This window comes from Oxyura jamaicensis, chromosome 2, assembly GCF_011077185.1.
Source record: "Oxyura jamaicensis isolate SHBP4307 breed ruddy duck chromosome 2, BPBGC_Ojam_1.0, whole genome shotgun sequence".
In the NCBI taxonomy this organism is placed as follows: Eukaryota; Metazoa; Chordata; class Aves; order Anseriformes; family Anatidae; genus Oxyura; species Oxyura jamaicensis.
In genome coordinates, this window is record NC_048894.1 from 134198541 (window position 1) to 134204554 (window position 6014).

At 41.0% G+C, this 6014-nt stretch overlaps 1 long non-coding RNA gene across 1 annotated transcript; it reads right to left on the reverse strand.

The window, feature by feature from the left end:
• Positions 1–980: 980 nt before the first annotated feature.
• LOC118163152 lies at positions 981–5249 on the reverse strand. The gene is made up of 3 exons (XR_004748883.1): positions 4562–5249; positions 2816–2863; positions 981–2119 (listed from the first exon to the last, which is right to left on the reverse strand). It is a non-coding gene; the product is annotated as an uncharacterized LOC118163152 (long non-coding RNA).
• Between the last annotated feature and the right edge of the window lie 765 nt (positions 5250–6014).

A 6014-nucleotide genomic window follows, 5' to 3' on the forward strand; every position in this document is an offset into this window, starting at 1 on the left:
ATAATCAGTAAGCCTCAGACTTCTGTCACAGTTGCAGCTAGACAGAGACCCTCGCATCTTTTGTTGGTGGCAAAGACTTCGGGTTTTGTACATTATGAACAGCTATGCCTCATATACCCAGTTATGCAGCTATTTTGCTGATAGATATGTCACTCATCTAACTTGCTTGAATGACCGAGTGTTTTATTAGGCATATTGGAAGTGAGTGTTTTGAGCTGTGATGATTTTTTAAGGCATGATGAAGGGTCCCATCCACCCTAATCAACTTTGCATAGCTGGGGCTCAACTTCCAGTGTTGTCTTTCATCAGCACAAGTGTCAGTCACTGGCCAACACGTTGCCCACAGCCCTCTGCCCTCATTTCTTCATGGCGGGATGCATGTTGTTCTTTCAGGACAATTTCTTTTCGCCTGCTTTCCCAGCTTGCTTAGCCATGACAGGTCTGCCCCGGTTATGGCATTCACCATATGGCTGGGCTTGGCTCCACCCTATCTTTTAATAATCCCATCTCTCTGACCATCCCCCTTGCGTTGCTTTCACCAAGGGCATTTCAGAATTCAGCCCCAAACTATCGGTTCTGACTAGCTTACCCATGTTAAATCTGAAAATATTAGCATTCATTTTCCGCTCGATGATAGCCCCTGAAGTGACCTTAGTAGGTTATGTCTCATTTCATATATTTTTCTCCAATGGTAAACTGATCCAGTACTGATACAGCTACAGCTATTAAGTCACAGCTTGAATTCAGATAAAGGCATTTGGAAACACAGTTTTAGAATACCATGTAAGTCTTAGGCATTCATTCACTCTCTCTCTTTTTCTGTATGTTTATGTATCAAAAATTTCATGAAAATATTTTTAAAATCTACTGCTAAATTTCCATAAAACTAAAATATGGCAAAAATAAATAAATACAGTTATATACAGAATGGACAACAAACCTCCCACTGTTCTGAGGGACTGATGCAAATCCACTTTACAAATTAAAAATCAAGCTGGCAAAATGTTAGTAAGAATTTTTATATAAACCATGCACATTATTGAAACTGTTGCAAGGAATAGAGAGAGCACTGCTGATTTATTTTAATCTGTAAGAAAGGAGAGCCCTTCAAAGCATGAAAGATATTCAACTACCTTTTATCATTACAATACTTGCAAATATATTAACTGCATTGTAATATATTAATTATTATTTTTACATATTTTGGTTGTGTGTTTAACCAGATTGTATTTTGTTACATAAGGGTATTTCTCTACATTCTCAGGATCACATGGGATTGATTGGCCATACGTTATTGACTTCATCATGAGGCCAAGAACCTTTCTACCACACCATTTTGAAAGAATTGTCCACAGTCATATTTCAGCCTATTTAGGCATATACAACAATATAGTTTTAATTACCTGTGTACATTGCGTTTCCAGTAAGGCCTCACACAACACACAGAATAAATGGTGATTATCATATGAGCTGTTGTTCACTATTTCTTTCTCATCTTTAATATGGCCAATGTTTTGTGCCTTGCGAAACAAGACAAGGAAAGTCTTGTTTCCTTGTGAGTTTTGCCAGAGCACTGATCACTTTAATATCTGTCAAAGTGATAAAGCTAGAAAGGCAAGAACACAATATCTCATGGATATGGAAGGGCAGAGAGGTTCTTACAACTGAGTGCTGGCAGGAGGGTAACTTACATGTGGATTAAACAGCATCCATTGATTTAGGGTGCCACATTTGTTAGTCTTAAACAAAGTTCATACCCATTAAATATCAAAACCCAGCTCCTGCCTGAAGCTGGCCCATAGGATGGCATTTCTAGCTCTTCTCCTCTTCCCACCTCTGTCCCTTCCATCCTAGGGAGAGGCAGCACTGCTGGAGGAGCTGGGATGGGGCAGGGGGGTGTGAGGCAGCAAATGGGGTGGCAGCTTTGGCTTGGGATATTTGGGGTGCCAAGTTCACTGCTAGGCAGGAGGCTGGTGGCTGGCAGGTTTCCCACAGGCACAGCCAGTGGATGTTGGGAAGAGCAGGTAAAACTAATTGCCCTTCACTTTTACAAAGAAGAGGTGCCATGAGTTCAGGAGGGTCCTTTTCTCTCTTGTGGGTGCTGGCAGTGTGAGGTAGCCTGGAGGATCAGTTGGAAGGGGAAAAAGAATCCAATTGACTATTCAAAGCTGACTGAACAGGAGCATCATCAGCAAAGGTCAAAGCTAGGAACTATTTCCCTACCAAATTCCAGACCTAAATATGGAAAGTTTGAGTATTTAAATGACATAATTGTAAAAAGCTCCAATGCCAACCAAACATCTCTTTGTTCTTAAAAAATCACTAAGCTTTTTCTGCTGGGTGAGACTTTTTCTCTGAAACTTTTCTTAATAAAAGACTCTCTTTTAACTCTTACATCCTCTTTTAAGTGACAGAAAAACACTCCACTATGGCAGCATTTGAAGTCTGGCATAGTTAAAGTAAAAAGAAAAAAAGATTATTTAATGGATAGTATAAAGACCTTGAAATAGGTGCATCTCTGTACAGATAGCTACAGATGTATGTATGCAGATAGTAAACCAGAAGTATGGATATACAGTAAGATATCTATATTCAATAGAGCTACGTATTTATAATTTAACAATAAAATACTATAAGAACCTGTATAAGAATCATATGCTTTTTATCCAGCACCATTTGACTGCAAGTGTTTCTGTTCTGGTTTACTGCATACCAGCTAATTGCATAATTCGGCTGGATGCATACTAAATTGAAGTCCAAATGCTGCTCACTACAGTGTACTCCCTTTGGATAAATGAACAGTCAGTATACCCACCGGACTGCATTCTTTCACCACTCCTTCGTAAGCAGCTGCCAGTATTTGCTGTAAAATATAAGACAAATTATGTTATTGCTACATATAAAAACGGTGGGTTTGCTACATTCAAATCTTCACTGCAGTTGCTAAGAGGAATGTGCAAATCATTAGGACATGATGAGGAAGCAGGGAGATGTTCAGTCCTTGCCTTGGCAGCCTCAGTAAGGGCACAGACTGCTCCAGGAGCACAAACAGCAATGGCAGCAGAGCATGCACCTCCTTCATCCAGAGCAAACTCTAAGGAAGTTCTGAGACTGCATGGACAGCATATTGCACCTGGAAGTCCTTTCCTGGCTTGTGCACATTCAGAAGATGAGACAAACCAAAACAAAATGAGTTAAAAGAAGGAGCAGCTTCACCCCACATGCCTCCCACCCTGACATCACCCAGGCTACTCTTGCTTTTCAAAACAGCAAGCAGCAGCCAAAACAGCATGTCTTTTGTTTGTTGTTTTTTGAGGAAAACCATACCCAACTGCTTTGTGAGGCTGACTAGGTCTGGCTGGGATGTTAATTTTCCCTGCAGCAGCCCACACAGTGCTGCACTCTGCACTTGTAGCTAGAACAGCAGTGGTACCACACCAGTGTTGTGTCTGCTGCTGAGCAGTGCTGGCACAGCATCAGGACGCTCTCTAACCCTCCTAGGGGGCAGGCCAAAAAGTGAGAAAGAAACATCACCAGGGCAGCTGACCTGAACCAACCAAAGGGATATTCCATAAAAGGTGAAAAAAGGAAGAAGAGGGGAGGGGTGGGCTCTCGTTGTGAAAACGTCTGTCCTCCTCCCAGACACCGGCTACATGCATTGAGGCCCTGCTTCAAGGACGTGGTCAAGCATCGCTCATTTGTGGGAAGTAGAGAGTAATTTCTTTCCTCTGCACTTCCACATTGCTTTTACTTGTTTTGTTTTTTCCCTTTCCCCCTCCCTCTTCCCCTTTCCCTTTTCTCCCTTTAGTTGAATAGTTTAATTAATAATAATATTTCCTTAATAATATTTTTTTCCCTTTAATTAAATTATTCTTATCTCAACCCGTGAGTTGTTCTCTCCTTTACTTCTTCCCCTCCTCCTCTGAGGAGGGGGAGTGAGGGAGCAGTTGTGGTGTTCAGCTGCCTAGCACGGTAAAACCACCACAGAGGCAAGACTTTCCCCCTGACTTTTTGTAGGCAGAACAAGGATGGGTAGGTGGCGGTATCCCAGGGCAAGCCTGGTGGAGAGGGGGCCAACGGTGAAAGGGAAGTATTTTATACAGAGCAGCATACAAGCAAGGTGTGCGCATGCAATGGGAGGGAGTCCTTGCCTGTTGAACTCCTCTGCCTTCAAAGAGCAGTTCTGGCTGAGGCCGTGGGCTTCAGCACTGAGTCTGCCACCTCTCTGGGGATGCCTTAGGGCAAAACTGGCTGCCTCAGCATCCTTAACTGCAGCATGAAAGTCTGAGCAACTGATCATAATGGTCCCCTTCTGGCCTAAAACCTGATGAGGCCTTTGCAATTCTGTCTTTCTCAGCAGAGAGCATTGTGCAGAAGCCGTGCTCCCAGTTTTGAATCCTTCCATTATTTTTATTTTTTCTTTACTCCTCTGACCAACTGGTGTCTTGATTTCATTTTTCCCCCTTGCCTTGCCTTGCCTTATCTTGCCTTTTCTTGTTTTGCCTTGACTTGTCTTGCCTTTGCCAGATTTGAGAAATTTTGAGCCCAAAGTTTTGCATACCGCAAGCCCTGGAGGGTTGAGGACTGGAGGTCCCCTCTTTGCACCACGCATTGGTCCCATTGATTGCTCTTCCCCTCTTCCTGCCCGAGCTGGACTGGGTCATCCTGGAAATTGCCCAAGGAGAGGTGAAAACTGGCTTGAAAACATGACAGATAATATAAATACTAATAATTTAAGGAAAAGTGTTAGAGGTCTGTAATTTTATCTTACTCTTTGCTTTCTATCAGCGCATCAAACCTAAATGTAGACACCAGAACCCTGACTCCATAGCTCAGGCTGCTAACAGGATCCAGCGAGGAAAAGGAGGGATATCACATGAGATTGCTGCAGAGGAGATTCTTGTCACTGAAGCCAGGAGCCTGGCAGGACCTAGAAAAGGGGTTATGCACTTCCATAGAAAATGGAAGTACACACACTGACTTTAGATAAGACAAAAAGTGTTAAGAAAGAGAAAGAAATTCTCATGCTGCATTGTTCATGTCTCCATGGTTCTACACAAGCAATAAAGGAAATGAGATCCCCTGTAGGAAATCATGTTAAAATTGTGAGATTTGCAGAAATATCTGTGACCACTTTTTAAAAAAATCAGGTAGAAGACTTGTCCTGGTAAAGCTAAGAAACATCTTAATAGTCTCCCACTGATCATTCCCGGTGAAACATTTCTATAAATTCTGCAGAACAAGATCTGGGAAAAAATGGGACAAAATCTCAAACATAATTTGTACAAGTGTAAGTTACTCGTGCATAACTTTGAAATGAGAAAGAGTATTGTATTTGTCAAATATTTGTTTTAGGTAAGCAAAGTGTGTTCTGCTATAAAATTCCAATGATATTTTTCAGCTGCAGCACAATCTTTAAAGGCACTCACCTTTAAAAGTGTATTAAAATAACAAAAGTGACCAGGAAAATCCAGCCAGGAATTCTGTTGTAATTTTAATGCAACTGTATTATATATCTTATGTATTTCACAACATGCAACCTTAATTCTGCAAAGAGCTAAGCATGTGTTTAAATTTATACATTTTGAGTTTTAATGAGAACTCATAGAGTGTAAAGTTAAGCATACAGAAAATCAGATTAGGAGCTAGTGTTAACACTGCAAGTGGTACATTCAAACACTGGAGGGAGAGAAAAAAAAAGAATACGTACTGTAGATGAGAGAAATTTGATGAATTAACTTTAAACTTCCAATGATTTTTTTATTTTTTAGAACACAGTCTTCAACCCCAGAGTTGCAGTAGTGCTATACTTTCTCACTTTATTTCCTCCATATTCAAGTGCAGTTTTTGGATACAATCACTTCATATAGTCAGTGTCTTTTTTGAGAAAGCATATTCTTAAATGAGTCTGTTGCTGGCTCCTATTTTTCATATTAGTGTATTACCTCACCTTTGTAAGACTCCAGCATATCTGATCACTGTTCCCAAAGCAATCCTTTATTCTACCATTGATT